The sequence below is a fragment of the Nelumbo nucifera genome, chromosome 4, assembly GCF_055504915.1.
Source record: "Nelumbo nucifera cultivar China Antique chromosome 4, China Antique-T2T, whole genome shotgun sequence".
NCBI classification, from domain to species: Eukaryota; Viridiplantae; Streptophyta; class Magnoliopsida; order Proteales; family Nelumbonaceae; genus Nelumbo; species Nelumbo nucifera.
The window spans coordinates 50,811,927-50,827,193 of record NC_142652.1 but is presented as its reverse complement, the minus strand read 5'-3'; the positions used below and the strand labels follow the sequence as shown (position 1 = coordinate 50,827,193).

General features: G+C 46.3%; 30 non-coding genes and 2 pseudogenes across 30 annotated transcripts; all 32 read left to right on the top strand.

Moving 5' to 3' along the window:
• The first annotated feature begins 139 nt into the window (after window positions 1–139).
• Window positions 140–258, top strand: LOC148793801 (5S ribosomal RNA). The gene has a single exon (XR_016071895.1). It is a non-coding gene; the product is annotated as a 5S ribosomal RNA (ribosomal RNA).
• A 355-nt stretch (window positions 259–613) lies between these two features.
• Window positions 614–732, top strand: LOC148793800 (5S ribosomal RNA). The gene has a single exon (XR_016071659.1). It is a non-coding gene; the product is annotated as a 5S ribosomal RNA (ribosomal RNA).
• Window positions 733–1,087: 355 nt separating this feature from the next.
• LOC148793799 (5S ribosomal RNA) lies at window positions 1,088–1,206 on the top strand. The gene has a single exon (XR_016073721.1). It is a non-coding gene; the product is annotated as a 5S ribosomal RNA (ribosomal RNA).
• Window positions 1,207–1,560: 354 nt separating this feature from the next.
• LOC148793798 (5S ribosomal RNA) lies at window positions 1,561–1,679 on the top strand. Its single transcript, XR_016070856.1, has one exon. It is a non-coding gene; the product is annotated as a 5S ribosomal RNA (ribosomal RNA).
• A 355-nt stretch (window positions 1,680–2,034) lies between these two features.
• Window positions 2,035–2,153, top strand: LOC148793797 (5S ribosomal RNA). Its single transcript, XR_016069646.1, has one exon. It is a non-coding gene; the product is annotated as a 5S ribosomal RNA (ribosomal RNA).
• A 354-nt stretch (window positions 2,154–2,507) lies between these two features.
• LOC148793796 (5S ribosomal RNA) lies at window positions 2,508–2,626 on the top strand. Its single transcript, XR_016075160.1, has one exon. It is a non-coding gene; the product is annotated as a 5S ribosomal RNA (ribosomal RNA).
• A 355-nt stretch (window positions 2,627–2,981) lies between these two features.
• LOC148793795 (5S ribosomal RNA) lies at window positions 2,982–3,100 on the top strand (annotated as a pseudogene).
• A 355-nt stretch (window positions 3,101–3,455) lies between these two features.
• On the top strand, window positions 3,456–3,574 carry LOC148793794 (5S ribosomal RNA). Its single transcript, XR_016072074.1, has one exon. It is a non-coding gene; the product is annotated as a 5S ribosomal RNA (ribosomal RNA).
• A 355-nt stretch (window positions 3,575–3,929) lies between these two features.
• LOC148793793 (5S ribosomal RNA) lies at window positions 3,930–4,048 on the top strand. Its single transcript, XR_016070661.1, has one exon. It is a non-coding gene; the product is annotated as a 5S ribosomal RNA (ribosomal RNA).
• A 353-nt stretch (window positions 4,049–4,401) lies between these two features.
• Window positions 4,402–4,520, top strand: LOC148793792 (5S ribosomal RNA). The gene has a single exon (XR_016071538.1). It is a non-coding gene; the product is annotated as a 5S ribosomal RNA (ribosomal RNA).
• A 354-nt stretch (window positions 4,521–4,874) lies between these two features.
• Window positions 4,875–4,993, top strand: LOC148793791 (5S ribosomal RNA). The gene has a single exon (XR_016069752.1). It is a non-coding gene; the product is annotated as a 5S ribosomal RNA (ribosomal RNA).
• A 355-nt stretch (window positions 4,994–5,348) lies between these two features.
• LOC148793790 (5S ribosomal RNA) lies at window positions 5,349–5,467 on the top strand. Its single transcript, XR_016068945.1, has one exon. It is a non-coding gene; the product is annotated as a 5S ribosomal RNA (ribosomal RNA).
• A 354-nt stretch (window positions 5,468–5,821) lies between these two features.
• Window positions 5,822–5,940, top strand: LOC148793789 (5S ribosomal RNA). The gene has a single exon (XR_016074899.1). It is a non-coding gene; the product is annotated as a 5S ribosomal RNA (ribosomal RNA).
• Window positions 5,941–6,295: 355 nt separating this feature from the next.
• LOC148793788 (5S ribosomal RNA) lies at window positions 6,296–6,414 on the top strand. Its single transcript, XR_016071338.1, has one exon. It is a non-coding gene; the product is annotated as a 5S ribosomal RNA (ribosomal RNA).
• A 354-nt stretch (window positions 6,415–6,768) lies between these two features.
• On the top strand, window positions 6,769–6,887 carry LOC148793787 (5S ribosomal RNA). The gene has a single exon (XR_016072306.1). It is a non-coding gene; the product is annotated as a 5S ribosomal RNA (ribosomal RNA).
• Window positions 6,888–7,242: 355 nt separating this feature from the next.
• On the top strand, window positions 7,243–7,361 carry LOC148793786 (5S ribosomal RNA). The gene has a single exon (XR_016072269.1). It is a non-coding gene; the product is annotated as a 5S ribosomal RNA (ribosomal RNA).
• A 353-nt stretch (window positions 7,362–7,714) lies between these two features.
• On the top strand, window positions 7,715–7,833 carry LOC148793785 (5S ribosomal RNA; annotated as a pseudogene).
• A 355-nt stretch (window positions 7,834–8,188) lies between these two features.
• LOC148793784 (5S ribosomal RNA) lies at window positions 8,189–8,307 on the top strand. The gene has a single exon (XR_016072120.1). It is a non-coding gene; the product is annotated as a 5S ribosomal RNA (ribosomal RNA).
• A 354-nt stretch (window positions 8,308–8,661) lies between these two features.
• LOC148793783 (5S ribosomal RNA) lies at window positions 8,662–8,780 on the top strand. The gene has a single exon (XR_016070855.1). It is a non-coding gene; the product is annotated as a 5S ribosomal RNA (ribosomal RNA).
• Window positions 8,781–9,135: 355 nt separating this feature from the next.
• On the top strand, window positions 9,136–9,254 carry LOC148793782 (5S ribosomal RNA). The gene has a single exon (XR_016069133.1). It is a non-coding gene; the product is annotated as a 5S ribosomal RNA (ribosomal RNA).
• A 354-nt stretch (window positions 9,255–9,608) lies between these two features.
• Window positions 9,609–9,727, top strand: LOC148793781 (5S ribosomal RNA). Its single transcript, XR_016071337.1, has one exon. It is a non-coding gene; the product is annotated as a 5S ribosomal RNA (ribosomal RNA).
• A 354-nt stretch (window positions 9,728–10,081) lies between these two features.
• LOC148793780 (5S ribosomal RNA) lies at window positions 10,082–10,200 on the top strand. Its single transcript, XR_016073367.1, has one exon. It is a non-coding gene; the product is annotated as a 5S ribosomal RNA (ribosomal RNA).
• A 355-nt stretch (window positions 10,201–10,555) lies between these two features.
• On the top strand, window positions 10,556–10,674 carry LOC148793779 (5S ribosomal RNA). Its single transcript, XR_016068912.1, has one exon. It is a non-coding gene; the product is annotated as a 5S ribosomal RNA (ribosomal RNA).
• Window positions 10,675–11,029: 355 nt separating this feature from the next.
• LOC148793778 (5S ribosomal RNA) lies at window positions 11,030–11,148 on the top strand. Its single transcript, XR_016074971.1, has one exon. It is a non-coding gene; the product is annotated as a 5S ribosomal RNA (ribosomal RNA).
• A 354-nt stretch (window positions 11,149–11,502) lies between these two features.
• On the top strand, window positions 11,503–11,621 carry LOC148793777 (5S ribosomal RNA). Its single transcript, XR_016070475.1, has one exon. It is a non-coding gene; the product is annotated as a 5S ribosomal RNA (ribosomal RNA).
• A 355-nt stretch (window positions 11,622–11,976) lies between these two features.
• On the top strand, window positions 11,977–12,095 carry LOC148793776 (5S ribosomal RNA). The gene has a single exon (XR_016071198.1). It is a non-coding gene; the product is annotated as a 5S ribosomal RNA (ribosomal RNA).
• Window positions 12,096–12,450: 355 nt separating this feature from the next.
• Window positions 12,451–12,569, top strand: LOC148793775 (5S ribosomal RNA). Its single transcript, XR_016072864.1, has one exon. It is a non-coding gene; the product is annotated as a 5S ribosomal RNA (ribosomal RNA).
• Window positions 12,570–12,924: 355 nt separating this feature from the next.
• Window positions 12,925–13,043, top strand: LOC148793774 (5S ribosomal RNA). Its single transcript, XR_016075249.1, has one exon. It is a non-coding gene; the product is annotated as a 5S ribosomal RNA (ribosomal RNA).
• A 354-nt stretch (window positions 13,044–13,397) lies between these two features.
• On the top strand, window positions 13,398–13,516 carry LOC148793773 (5S ribosomal RNA). The gene has a single exon (XR_016074695.1). It is a non-coding gene; the product is annotated as a 5S ribosomal RNA (ribosomal RNA).
• A 355-nt stretch (window positions 13,517–13,871) lies between these two features.
• Window positions 13,872–13,990, top strand: LOC148793772 (5S ribosomal RNA). Its single transcript, XR_016073354.1, has one exon. It is a non-coding gene; the product is annotated as a 5S ribosomal RNA (ribosomal RNA).
• A 354-nt stretch (window positions 13,991–14,344) lies between these two features.
• On the top strand, window positions 14,345–14,463 carry LOC148793771 (5S ribosomal RNA). Its single transcript, XR_016074779.1, has one exon. It is a non-coding gene; the product is annotated as a 5S ribosomal RNA (ribosomal RNA).
• Window positions 14,464–14,818: 355 nt separating this feature from the next.
• On the top strand, window positions 14,819–14,937 carry LOC148793770 (5S ribosomal RNA). Its single transcript, XR_016075248.1, has one exon. It is a non-coding gene; the product is annotated as a 5S ribosomal RNA (ribosomal RNA).
• Window positions 14,938–15,267: the final 330 nt, after the last annotated feature.

The window sequence follows — 15,267 nt, the reverse complement described above, 5'->3', positions numbered from 1 at the left end:
AGCAAACACTCCGCTCACGTAGGAGCTTGTGCACGGTTACCAAGGGAGGAAGGCTGCATACACATTTTTTTCAAATCTAAAACAATTAATGGAAGGGAGCAAGATAGTTCATGAAGATCTAAGCGAGCATGAATTAAACGGGTGCGATCATACCAGCACTAATGCACCGGATCCCATCAGAACTCCGAAGTTAAGTGTGCTTGGGCGAGAGTAGTACTAGGATGGGTGACCTCCTGGGAAGTCCTTGTGTTGCACCCTAATTTTATTAATATTTTATTTCGATATCGTATTTGCAAATTCCATTTGTCGTTTCGGCGAGACAAACTCAAACAACGCGCCGGATACTCGGAACATTTGCGGCACGATCGTCATTACTGAAAGGCAACGATGCAAGAACCGGGCTTTCGGCATTCGTCATGCATTGTGGGCCCCGCGATAGTATTGCATCTATCCGGAGGTGCGGCAGATCTGAAAAGCAAACACTCCGCTCACGTAGGAGCTTGTGCACGGTTACCAAGGGAGGAAGACTGCATAAACATTTTTTTCAAATCTAAAACAATTAATTGAAGGGAGCAAGATAGTTCATAAAGATCTATGCGAGCATGAATTAAACGGGTGCGATCATTCCAGCACAATTGCACCGGATCCCATCAGAACTCCGAAGTTAAGTGTGCTTGGGCGAGAGTAGTACTAGGATGGGTGACCTCCTGGGAAGTCCTCGTGTTGCACCCCAATTTTATTAATATTTTATTTCGATATCGTATTTGCAAATTCCATTTGTCGTTTCGGCGAGACAAACACAAACAACGCGCCGGATACTCGGACCATTTGCGGCACGATTGTCATTACTGAATGGGAACCGTGCCAAAACCGGGCTTTTGGCATTCGTCGTGCATTGTGGGCCCCGCGATAGTATTGCATCTATCCGGGGGTGCGGCAGATCTGAAAAACAAACACTCTGCTCACGTAAGAGCTTGCGCACGGTTACCAAGGGAGGAAGGCTGCATACACAGTTTTTTCAAGTCTAAAACAATTAATGGAGGGGAGCAAGATAGTGCATAAAGATTTAAGCGAGCATGAATTAAACGGGTGCGATCATACCAGCACTAATGCACCGGATCCCATCAGAACTCCGAAGTTAAGTGTACTTGGGCGAGAGTAGTACTTGAATGGGTGACCTCCTGGGAAGTCCTCGTGTTGCACCCCAATTTTATTAATATTTTATTTTGATTTGTATTTGCAAATTCCATTTGTTGTTTCTGGGAGACAACTGGAAACAATGCGTCGGATACTCGGACCATTTGCAGCACGATCGTCATTACTGAATGGCAACGATGCAAGAACCGGGCTTTCGGCATTCGTCATGCATTGTGGGCCCCGCGATAGTATTGCATCTATCCGGAGGAGCGGCAGATCTGAAAAGCAAACACTCCGCTCACGTAGGAGCTTCTGCACGGTTACCAAGGGAGGAAGGTTGCATACACATTTTTTTCAAATCTAAAACTATTAATGGAGGGGAGCAAGGTAGTGCATAAAGATCTAAGCGAGCATGAATTAAACGGGTGCGATCATACCAGCACTAATGCACCGGATCCCATCAGAACTCCGAAGTTAAGTGTGCTTGGGCGAGAGTAGTACTAGGATGGGTGACCTCCTGGGAAGTCCTCGTGTTGCACCCCAATTTTATTAATATTTTATTTCGATATCGTATTTGCAAATTCCATTTGTCGTTTCGGCGAGACAAACGCAAACAACGCACCGGATACTCGGAACATTTGCGTCACGATCGTCATTACTGACTGGCAACGATGCCGGAACTGGGCTTTCGGCATTCGTCGTGCATTGTGGGCCCCGCGATAGTATTGCATTTATCCGGTGGTGCGGCAGATCTGAAAAGCAAACAATCCGCTCACGTAGGAGATTGTGCACGGTTACCAAGGGAGGAAGGCTGCATACACAGTTTTTTCAAATCTAAAACAATTAATGGAGGGGAGCAAGATAGTGCATAAAGATCTAAGCGAGTATGAATTAAACGGGTGTGATCATACCAGCACTAATGCACCGGATCCCATCAGAACTCCGAAGTTAAGTGTGCTTGGGCGAGAGTAGTACTAGAATGGGTGACCTCCTGGAAAGTCCTCGTGTTGCACCACAATTTTATTAATATTTTATTTTGATTTGTATTTGCAAATTCCATTTGTTGTTTCTAGGAGACAACTGGAAACAATGCGTCGGATACTCGGACCATTTGCAGCACGATCGTCATTACTGAATGGCAACGATGCAAGAACCGGGCTTTCGGCATTCGTCATGCATTGTGGGCCCCGCGATAGTATTGCATCTATCCGGAGGTGCGGCAGATCTGAAAAGCAAACACTCCGCTCACGTAGGAGCTTGTGCACGGTTACCAAGGGAGGAAGGCTGCATACACATTTTTTTCAAATCTAAAACAATTAATGGAGGGGAGCAAGATAGTGCATAAAGATCTAAGCGAGCATGAATTAAACGGGTGCGATCATACCAGCACTAATGCACCGGATCCCATCAGAACTCCGAAGGTAAGTGTGCTTGGGCGAGCGTAGTACTAGAATGGGTGACCTCCTGGGAAGTCCTCGTGTTGCACCCCAATTTTATTAATATTTTATTTCGATATCGTCTTTGCAAATTCCATTTGTCGTTTCGGCGAGACAAACTCAAACAACGCGCCGGATACTCGGACCATTTGCGGCACGATTGTCATTACAGAATGGGAACCGTGCAAAAACCGGGCTTTTGGCATTCGCCGTGCATTGTGGGCCCCGCGATAGTATTGCATCTATCCGGGGGTGGGGCAGATCTGAAAATCAAACACTCTGCTCACGTAGGAGCCTGTGCACGGTTACCAAGGGAGGAAGGCTGCATACACAGTTTTTTCAAATCTTAAACAATTAATGGAGGGGAGCAAGATAGTGCATAAAGATCTAAGCGAGCATGAATTAAACGGGTTCGGGCATACCAGCACTAATGCACCGGATCCCATCAGAACTGCGAAGCTAAGCGTGCTTGGGCGAGAGTAGTACTAGGATGGGTGACCTCCTGGGAAGTCCTCGTGTTGCACCCCAATTTTATTAATATTTTATTTCGATATCGTATTTGCAAATTCCATTTGTCGTTTCGGCGAGACAAACGCAAACAACGCGCCGGATACTCGGAACCTTTGCGTCACGATCGTCATTACTGAATGGCAACGATGCAGGAACCGGGCTTTCGGCATTCGTCGTGCATTGTGGGCCCCGCGATAGTATTGCATTTATCCGGTGGTGTGGCAGATCTGAAAAGCAAACAATCCGCTCACGTAGGAGATTGTGCACGGTTACCAAGGGAGGAAGGCTGCATACACATTTTTTTCAAATCTAAAACAATTAATGGAGGGGAGCAAGATAGTGCATAAAGATCTAAGCGAGCATGAATTAAACGGGTGCGATCATACCAGCACTAATGCACCGGATCCCATCAGAACTCCGAAGTTAAGTGTGCTTGGGCGAGCGTAGTACTAGGATGGGTGACCTCCTGGGAAGTCCTCGTGTTGCACCCCAATTTTATTAATATTTTATTTCGATATCGTATTTGCAAATTCCATTCGTCGTTTCGGCGAGACAAACACAAACAACGCGCCGGATACTCGGACCATTTGCGGCACGATTGTCATTACTGAATGAGAACCGTGCAAAAACCGGGGTTTTGGCATTCGTCGTGCATTGTGGGCCCCGCGATACTATTGCATCTATCCGGGGGTGCGGCAGATCTGAAAAGCAAACACTCTGCTCACGTAAGAGCTTGTGCACGGTTACCAAGGGAGGAAGGCAGCATACACAGTTTTTTCAAGTCTAAAACAATTAATGGAGGGGAGCAAGATAGTGCATAATGATCTAAGCGAGCATGAATTAAACGGGTGCGATCATACCAGCACTAATGCACCGGATCCCATCAGAACTCCGAAGTTAAGTGTGCTTGGGCGAGAGTAGTATTAGAATGGGTGACCTCCAGGGAAGTCCTTGTGTTACACCCCGATTTTATTAATATTTTATTTCGATATTGTATTTGCAAATTCCATTTGTCGTTTGGGCGAGACAAACTTAAACAACGCGCCGGATACTCGGACCATTTGCGGCACGATTGTCATTACTGAATGGGAACCGTGCAAAAACCGGGCTTTTGGCATTCGTCGTGCATTGTGGGCCCCGCGATAGTATTGCATTTATCCGGTGGTGCGGTAGAACTGAAAAGCAAACAATCCGCTCACGTAGGAGCTTGTGCACGGTTACCAAGGGAGGAAGGCTGCATACAGTTTTTTTAAATCTAAAACAATTAATGGAGGGGAGCAAGATAGTGCATAAAGATCTAAGCGAGCATGAATTAAACGGGTGCGATCATACCAGCACTAATGCACCGGATCCCATCAGAACTCCGAAGTTAAGTGTGCTTGGGCGAGAGTAGTACTAGAATGGGTGACCTCCTGGGAATTCCTCGTGTTGCACCCCAATTTTCTTAATATTTTATTTTGATTTGTATTTGCAAATTCCATTTGTCGTTTCGGCGAGACAAACGCAAACAACGTGCCGGATACTCGGACCATTTGCGGCACGATTGTCATTACTGAATGGGAACCGTGCAAAAACTGGGCTTTTGGCATTCGTCGTGCATTGTGGGCCCCGCGATATTATTGCATCTATCAGGGGGTGCGGCAGATCTGAAAAGCAAACACTCTGCTCACGTAGGAGCTTGTGGACGGTTACCAAGGGAGGAAAGCTGCATACACAGTTTTTTCAAATCTAAAACAATTAATGGAGGGGAGCAAGATAGTGCATAAAGATCTAAGCGAGCATGAATTAAACGGGTGCGATCATACCAGCACTAGTGCATCGGATCCCATCAGAACTCCGAAGTTAAGTGTGCTTGGGCGAGAGTAGTACTAGAATGGGTGACCTCCTGGGAAGTCCTCGTGTTGCTCCCCAATTTTATTAATATTTTATTTCGATATCGTATTTGCAAATTCCATTTGTCGTTTCGGCGAGACAAACGCAAACAACGCGCCGGATACTCGGACCAATTGCGGCACGATCATCATTACTGAATGGGAACCGTGCAAAAACTGGACTTTTGGCATTCGTCGTGCATTGTGGGCCCCGTGATACTATTGCATCTATCCGGGGGTGCGGCAGATCTGAAAAGCAAACACTCTGCTCACGTTGGAGCTTGTGCACGGTTACCAAGGGAGGAAGGCTGCATACACAGTTTTTTCAAGTCTAAAACAATTAATGGAGGGGAGCAAGATAGTGCATAAAGATCTAAGCGAGCATGAATTAAACGGGTTCGATCATACCAGCACTAATGCACCGGATCCCATCAGAACTTCGAAGTTAAGCGTGCTTGGGCGAGAGTAGTACTAGGATGGGTGACCTCCTGGGAAGTCCCCGTGTTGCACCCCAATTTTATTAATATTTTATTTTGATTTGTATTCGCAAATTCCATTTGTTGTTTCTGGGAGACAACTGGAAACAATGCGTCGGATACTCGGACCATTTGCGGCACGATCGTCATTACTGAATGGCAACGATGCAAGAACCGGGCTTTCGGCATTCGTCATGCATTGTGGGCCCCGCGATAATATTGCATCTATCCGAAGGTGCGGCATATCTGAAAAGCAAACACTCCGCTCACGTAGGAGCTTGTGCACGGTTACCAAGGGTGGATGGCTGCATACACATTTTTTTCAAATCTAAAACAATTAATGGAAGGGAGCAAGATAGTTCATAAAGATCTAAGCGAGCATGAATTAAACGGGTGCGATCATACCAGCACTAATGCACCGGATCCCATCAGAACTCCGAAGTTAAGTGTGCTTGGGCGAGAGTAGTATTAGGATGGGTGACCTCCTGGGAAGTCCTCGTGTTGCCCCCCAATTTTATTAATATTTTATTTCGATATCGTATTTGCAAATTCCATTTGTCGTTTCGGCGAGACAAACGCAAACAACGTGCCGGATACTCGGACCATTTGCGGCACGATTGTCATTACTGAATGGGAACCGTGCAAAAACTGGGCTTTTGGCATTCGTCGTGCATTGTGGGCCCCGCGATACTATTGCATCTATCAGGGGGTGCGGCAGATCTGAAAAGCAAACACTCTGCTCACGTAGGAGCTTGTGCACGGTTACCAAGGGAGGAAAGCTGCATACACAGTTTTTTCAAATCTAAAACAATTAATGGAGGGGAGCAAGATAGTGCATAAAGATCTAAGCGAGCTTGAATAAAACGGGTGCGATCATACCAGCACTAATGCACCGGATCCCATCAGAACTCCGAAGTTAAGCGTGCTTGGGCGAGAGTAGTACTAGTATGGGTGACCTCCTGGGAAGTCCTCGTGTTGCACCCCAATTTTATTAATATTTTATTTTGATTTGTATTTGCAAATTCCATTTGTTGTTTCTGGGAGACAACTGGAAACAATGCGTCGGATACTCGGACCATTTGCGGCACGATCGTCATTACTGAATGGCAACGATGCAAGAACCGGGCTTTCGGCATTCGTCATGCATTGTGGGCCCCGCGATAGTATTGCATCTATCCGGAGGTGCGGCAGACCCGAAAAGCAAACACTCCGCTCACGAAGGAGCTTGTGCACGGTTACCAAGGGAGGAAGGTTGCATACACATTTTTTTCAAATCTAAAACAATTAATGGAGGGGAGCAAGATAGTGCATAAAGATCTAAGCGACCATGAATTAAACGGGTGCGATCATACCAGCACTAATGCACCGGATCCCATCAGAACTCTGAAGTTAAGTGTGCTTGGGCGAGAGTAGTACTAGGATGGGTGACCTCCTGGGAAGTCCTCGTGTTGCACCCCAATTTTATTAATATTTTATTTCGATATCGTATTTGCAAATTCCATTTGTCGTTTCGGCGAGACAAACGCAAACAACGCGCCGGATACTCGGAACATTTGCGTCACGATCGTCATTACTGAATGGCAACGATGCAGGAACCGGGCTTTCGGCATTCGTCGTGCATTGTGGGCCCCGCGATAGTATTGCATTTATCCGGTGGTGCGGCAGATCTGAAAAGCAAACAATCCGCTCACGTAGGAGATTGTGCACGGTTACCAAGGGAGGAAGGCTGCATACATAGTTTTTTCAAATCTAAAACAATTAATGGAGGGGAGCAAGATAGTGCATAAAGATCTAAGCGAGCATGAATTAAACGGGTGTGATCATACCAGCACTAATGCACCGGATCCCATCAGAACTCCGAAGTTAAGTGTGCTTGGGCGAGAGTAGTACTAGAATGGGTGACCTCCTGGGAAGTCCTCGTGTTGCACCCCAATTTTATTAAAATTTTATTTTGATTTGTATTTGCAAATTCCATTTGTTGTTTCTGGGAGACAACTGGAAACAATGCGTCGGATACTCGGACCATTTGCGGCACGATCGTCATTACTGAATGGCAACGATGCAAGAACCGGGCTTTCGGCATTCGTCATGCATTGTGGGCCCCGCGATAGTATTGCATCCATCCGGAGGTGCGGCAGATCTGAAAAGCAAACACTCCGCTCACGTAGGAGCTTGTGCACGGTTACCAAGGGAGGAAGGCTGCATACACATTTTTTTCAAATCTAAAACAATTAATGGAAGGGAGCAAGATAGTTCATAAAGATCTAAGCGAGCATGAATTAAACGGATCGATCATACCAGCACTAATGCACCGGATCCCATCAGAACTCCGAAGTTAAGTGTGCTTGGGCGAGAGTAGTACTAGGATTGGTGACCTCCTGGGAAGTCCTTGTGTTGCACCCCAATTTTATTAATATTTTATTTCGATATCGTATTTGCAAATTCCATTTGTCGTTTCGGCGAGGCAAACTCAAACAACGCGCCGGATACTCGGACCATTTGCGGCACGATTGTCATTACTGAATGGGAACCGTGCAAAAACCGGGCTTTTGGCATTCGTCGTGCATTGTGGGCCCCGCGATAGTATTGCATCTATCCAGGGGTGCGGCAGATCTGAAAAGCAAACACTCTGCTCACGTAGGAGCTTGTGCACGGTTACCAAGGGAGGAAGGCTGCATACACAGTTTTTTGAAATCTAAAACAATTAGTGGAGGGGAGCAAGATAGTGCATAAAGATCTAAGCGAGCATGAATTAAACGGGTGCGATCATACCAGCACTAATGCACCGGATCCCATCAGAACTCCGAAGTTAAGTGTGCTTGGGCGAGAGTAGTACTAGATTGGGTGACCTCCTGGGAAGTCCTCGTGTTGCACCCCAATTTTATTAATATTTTATTTTGATTTGTATTTGCAAATTCCATTTGTTGTTTCTGTAAGACAACTGGAAACAATGCGTCAGATACTCGGACCATTTGCGGCACGATCGTCATTACTGAATGGCAACGATGCAAGAACCGGGCTTTCGGCATTCGTCATGCATTGTGGGCCCCGCGATAGTATTGCATCTATCCGGAGGTGCGGCAGATCTGAAAAGCAAACACTCCGCTCACGTAGGAGCTTGTGCACGGTTACCAAGGGAGGAAGGCAGCATACACATTTTTTTCAAATCTAAAACAATTAATGGAAGGGAGCAAGATAGTTCATGAAGATCTAAGCGAGCATGAATTAAACGGGTGCGATCATACCAGCACTAATGCACCGGATCCCATCAGAACTCCGAAGTTAAGTGTGCTTGGGCGAGAGTAGTACTAGGATGGGTGACCTCCTGGGAAGTCCTCGTGTTGCACCCCAATTTTATTAATATTTTATTTCGATATCGTATTTGCAAATTCCATTTGTCGTTTCGGCGAGACAAACTCAAACAACGCGCCGGATACTCGGACAATTTGCGGCACGATTGTCATTACAGAATGGGAACCGTGCAAAAACCGGGATTTTGGCATTCGTCGTGCATTGTGGGCCCCGCGATAGTATTGCATCTATCCGGGGGTGCGGCATATCTGAAAATCAAACACTCTGCTCACGTAGGAGCCTGTGCACGGTTACCAAGGGAGGAAGGCTGCATACACAGTTTTTTCAAATCTAAAACAATTAATGGAGGGGAGCAAGATAGTGCAAAAAGATCTAAGCGAGCATGAATTAAACGGGTGCGATCATACCAGCACTAATGCACCGGATCCCATCAGAAATCCGAAGTTAAGTGTGCTTGGGCGAGAGTAGTATTAGAATGGGTGACCTCCTGGGAATTCCTCGTGTTGCACCCCAATTTTCTTTATATTTTATTTTGATTTGTATTTGCAAATTCCATTTGTTGTTTCTGGGAGACAACTAGAAACAATGCGTTGGATACTCGGACCATTTGCGGAACGTTCGTCATTACTTAATTCCAACGATCCAAGAACCGGGCTTTCGGCATTCGTCGTGCATTGTGGGCCCCGCGATAGTATTGCATCTATCCAGGGGTGCGGCAGATCTGAAAAGCAAACACTCTGCTCACGTAGGAGCTTGTGCACGGTTACCAAGGGAGGAAGGCTGCATACACAGTTTTTTCAAATCTAAAACAATTAATGGAGGGGAGCAAGATAGTGCATAAAGATCTAAGCAAGCTTGAATTAAACGGGTGCGATCATACCAGCACTAATGCACCGGATCCCATCAGAACTCCGAAGTTAAGCGTGCTTGGGCGAGAGTAGTACTAGTATGGGTGACCTCCTGGGAAGTCCTCGTGTTGCACCCCAATTTTATTAATATTTTATTTTGATTTGTATTTGCAAATTCCATTTGTGGTTTCTGGGAGACAACTGGAAACAATGCGTCGGATACTCGGACCATTTGCGGCACGATCGTCATTACTGAATGGCAACGATGCAAGAACCGGGCTTTCGGCATTCGTCATGCATTGTGGGCCCCGCGATAGTATTGCATCTATCCGGAGGTGCGGCAGACCCGAAAAGCAAACACTCCGCTCACGAAGGAGCTTGTGCACGGTTACCAAGGGAGGAAGGTTGCATACACATTTTTTTCAAATCTAAAACAATTAATGGAGGGGAGCAAGATAGTGCATAAAGATCTAAGCGACCATGAATTATACGGGTGCGATCATACCAGCACTAATGCACCGGATCCCATCAGAACTCCGAAATTAAGTGTGCTTGGGCGAGAGTAGTACTAGGATGGGTGACCTCCTGGGAAGTCCTCGTGTTGCACCCCAATTTTATTAATATTTTATTTCGATATCGTATTTGCAAATTCCATTTGTCGTTTCGGCGAGACAAACGCAAACAACGCGCCGGATACTCGGAACATTTGCGTCACGATCGTCATTACTGAATGGCAACGATGCAGGAACCGGGCTTTCGGCATTCGTCGTGCATTGTGGGCCCCGCGATAGTATTGCATTTATCCGGTGGTGCGGCAGATCTGAAAAGCAAACAATCCGCTCACATAGGAGATTGTGCACGGTTACCAAGGGAGGAAGGCTGCATACACAGTTTTTTCAAATCTAAAACAATTAATGGAGGGGAGCAAGATAGTGCATAAAGATCTAAGCGAGCATGAATTAAACGGGTGCGATCATACCAGCACTAGTGCACCGGATCCCATCAGAACTCCGAAGTTAAGTGTGCTTGGGCGAGAGTAGTATTAGGATGGGTGACCTCCTGGGAAGTCCTCGTGTTGCCCCCCAATTTTATTAATATTTTATTTCGATATCGTATTTGCAAATTCCATTTGTCGTTTCGGCGAGGCAAACGCAAACAACGTGCCGGATACTCGGACCATTTTCGGCACGATTGTCATTACTGAATGGGAACCGTGCAAAAACTGGGCTTTTGGCATTCGTCGTGCATTGTGGGCCCCACAATATTATTGCATCTATCAGGGGGTGCGGCAGATCTGAAAAGCAAACACTCTGCTCACGTAGGAGCTTGTGCACGGTTACCAAGGGAGGAAAGCTGCATACACAGTTTTTTCAAATCTAAAACAATTAATGGAGGGGAGCAAGATAGTGCATAAAGATCTAAGCGAGCTTGAATTAAACGGGTGCGATCATACCAGCACTAATGCACCGGATCCCATCAGAACTCCCAAGTTAAGCGTGCTTGGGCGAGAGTAGTACTAGTATGGGTGACCTCCTGGGAAGTCCTCGTGTTGCACCCCAATTTTATTAATATTTTATTTTGATTTGTATTTGCAAATTCCATTTGTTGTTTCTGGGAGACAACTGGAAACAATGCGTCGGATACTCGGACCATATGCGGCACGATCGTCATTACTGAATGGCAACGATGCAAGAACCGGGCTTTCGGCATTCGTCTTGCATTGTGGGCCGCGCGATAGTATTGCATCTATCCGGAGGTGCGGCAGATCTGAAAAGCAAACACTCCGCTAACGTAGGAGCTTGTGCACGGTTACCAAGGGAAGAAGGCTGCATACAGATTTTTTTCAAATCTAAAACAATTAATGGAAGGGAGCAAGATAGTTCATAAAAATCTATGCGAGCATGAATTAAACGGGTGCGATCACACCAGCACTAATGCACCGGATCCCATCAGAACTCCGAAATTAAGTGTGCTTGGGCGAGAGTAGTATTAGGATGGGTGACCTCCTGGGAAGTCCTTGTGTTGCACCCCAATTTTATTAATATTTTATTTCGATATCGTATTTGCAAATTCCATTTGTCGTTTCGGCGAGACAAACTCAAACAACGCGCCGGATACTCGGACAATTTGCTGCACGATCGTCATTACTGAATGGGAACCGTGCAAAAACCGGGCTTTTCGCATTCGTCGTGCATTGTGGGCCCCGCGATAGTATTGCATCTATCCGGGGGTGCGGCAGATCTGAAAAGCAAACACTCTGCTCACGTAGGAGCTTGTGCACGGTTACCAAGGGAGGAAGGCTGCATACACAGTTTTTTCAAGTCTAAAACAATTAATGGAGGGGAGCAAGATAGTGCATAAAGATCTAAGCGAGCATGAATTAAACGGGTGCGATCATACCAGCACTAATGCACCGGATCCCATCAGAACTCCGAAGTTAAGTGTGCTTGGGCGAGAGTAGTACTAGGATGGGTGACCTCTTGGGAAGTCCTCGTGTTGCACCCCAATTTTATTAATATTTTATTTCGATATCGTATTTGCAAATTCCATTTGTCGTTTCGGCGAGACAAACGCAAACAACGCGCCGGATACTCGGACCATTTGCGGCACGATTGTCATTACTGAATGGGAACCGTGCAAAAACTGGGCTTTTGGCATTCGTCGTGCATTGTGGGCCCCGCGATAGTATTGCAACTATCCGGGGGTGCGGCAGATCTGAAAAGCAAACACTCTGCTCACGTAAGAGCTTGTGCACGGTTACCAAGGGAGGAAGGCTGCATACACAGTTTTTTCAAGTCTAAAACAATTAATGGAGGGGAGCAAGATAGTGCATAAAGATGTAATCGAGCATGAATTAAACGGGTGCGATCATACCAGCACTAATGCACCGGATCCCATCAGAACTCCGAAGTTAAGTGTGCATGGGCGAGAGTAGTAGTAGGATGGGTGACCTCCTGGGAAGTCCTCGTGTTGCACCCCAATTTTATTAATATTTTATTTCGATATCGTATTTGCAAATTTCATTTGTCGTTTCGGCGAGACAAACGCAAACAACGCGCCGAATACTCGGACCATTTGCGGCACGATTGTCATTACTGAATGGGAACCGTGCAAAAACCGGGCTTTTGGCATTCGTCGTGCATTGTGGGCCCCGCGATAGTATTGTATCTATCCGGGGGTGCGGCAGATCTGAAAAACAAACACTCTGCTCACGTAGGAGCTTGTGCACGGTTACCAAGGGAGGAAGGCTGCATACACACTTTTTTCAAGTCTAAAACAATTAATGGAGGGGAGCAAGATAGTGCATAAAGATCTAAGCGAGCATGAATTAAACGGGTGCGATCATACCCGCACTAATGCACCGGATCTCATCAGAACTCCGAAGTTACGCGTGCTTGGGCGAGAGTAGTACTAGGATGGGTGACCTCCTGGGAAGTCCTCGTGTTGCACCCCAATTTTATTAATATTTTATTTTGATTTGTATTTGCAAATTCCATTTATTGTTTCTGGGAGACAAATGGAAACAATGCGTCGGATACTCGGACCATATGCGGCACGATCGTCATTACTGAATGGCAACGATGCAAGAACCGGGCTTTCGGCATACGTCATGCATTGTGGGCCGCGCGATAGTATTGCATCTATCCGGAGGTGCGGCAGATCTGAAAAGCAAACACTCCGCTAACGTAGGAGCTTGTGCACGGTTACCAAGGGAAGAAGGCTGCACACACATTTTTTTCAAATCTAAAACAATTAATGGAAGGGAGCAAGATAGTTCATAAAGATCTAAGCGAGCATGAATTAAATGGGTGCGATCATACCAGCACTAATGCACCGGATCCCATCAGAACACCGAAGTTAAGTGTGCATGGGCGAGAGTAGTACTAGGATGGGTGACCTCCTGGGAAGTCCACGTGTTGCACCCCAATTTTATTAATATTTTATTTCGATATCGTATTTGCAAATTCCATTTGTCGTTTCGGCGAGACAAACGCAAACAACGCGCCGGATACTCGGACCATTTGCGGCACGATTGTCATTACTGAATGGGAACCGTGCAAAAACCGGTCTTTTGGCATTCGTCGTGCATTGTGGGCCCCGCGATAGTATTGCATTTATCCGGTGGTGCGGTAGATCTGAAAAGCAAATAATCCGCTCACGTAGGAGCTTGTGCACGGTTACCCAGGGAGGAAGGCTGCATACACAGTTTTTTCAAGTCTAAAACAATTAATGGAGGGGAGCAAGATAGTGCATAAAGATCTAAGCGAGCATGAATTAAACGGGTGCGATCATACCAGCACTAATGCACCGGATCCCATCAGAACTCCGAAGTTAAGCGTGCTTGGGCGAGAGTAGTACTAGGATGTGTGACCTCCTGGGAAGTCCTCGTGTTGCACCCCAATTTTATTAATATTTTATTTTGATTTGTATTTGCAAATTCCATTTGTTGTTTCTGGGAGACAACTGGAAACAATGCGTCGGATACTCGGACCATTTGCGGAACGATCGTCATTACTGAATGGCAACGATGCAAGAACCGGGCTTTCGGCATTCGTCATGCATTGTGGGCCCCGCGATAGTATTGCATCTATCCGGAGGTGCGGCAGATTTGAAAAGCAAACACTCCGCTCACGTAGGAGCTTGTGCATGGTTACCAAGGGAGGAAGGCTGCATACACATTTTTTTCAAATCTATAACAATTAATGGAAGGGAGCAAGATAGTTCATAAAGATCTAAGCGAGCATGAATTAAACGGGTGCGATCATACCAGCACTAATGCACCGGATCCCATCAGAACTCCGAAGTTAAGTGTTCTTGGGCGAGAGTAGTACTAGGATGGGTGACCTCCTGGGAAGTCCTTGTGTTGCACCCCAATTTTATTAATATTTTATTTCGATATCGTATTTGCTAATTCCATTTGTCGTTTCGGCGTGACAAACTCAAACAACGCGCCGGATACTCGGACCATTTGCGGCACGATTGTCATTACTGAATGGGAACCGTGCAAAAACCGGGCTTTTGGCATTCGTCGTGCATTGTGGGCCCCGCGATAGTATAGCATCTATCCGGGGGTGCGGCAGATCTGAAAAGCAAACACTCTGCTCACGTAGGAGCTTGTGCACGGTTACCAAGGGAGGAAGGCTGGATACACACTTTGTTCAAGTCTAAAACAATTAATGGAGGGGAGCAAGATAGTGCATAAAGATCTAAGCGAGCATGAATTAAACGGGTGCGATCATACCCGCACTAATGCACCGGATCTCATCAGAACTCCGAAGTTACGCGTGCTTGGGCGAGAGTAGTACTAGGATGGGTGACCTCCTGGGAAGTCCTCGTGTTGCACCCCAATTTTATTAATATTTTATTTTGATTTGTATTTGCAAATTCCATTTGTTGTTTCTGGGAGACAACTGGAAACAATGCGTCGGATACTCGGACCATTTGCGGCACGATCGTCATTACTGAATGGCAACGATGCAAGAACCGGGCTTTCGGCATTCGTCATGCATTGTGGGCCCCGCGATAGTATTCCATCTATCCGGAGGTGCGGCAGATATGAAAAACAAACACTCCGCTCACGTAGGAGCTTGTGCACGGTTACCAAGGGAGGAAGGCTGCATACACATTTTTTTCAAATCTAAAACAATTAATGGAAGGGAGCAAGATAGTTCATAAA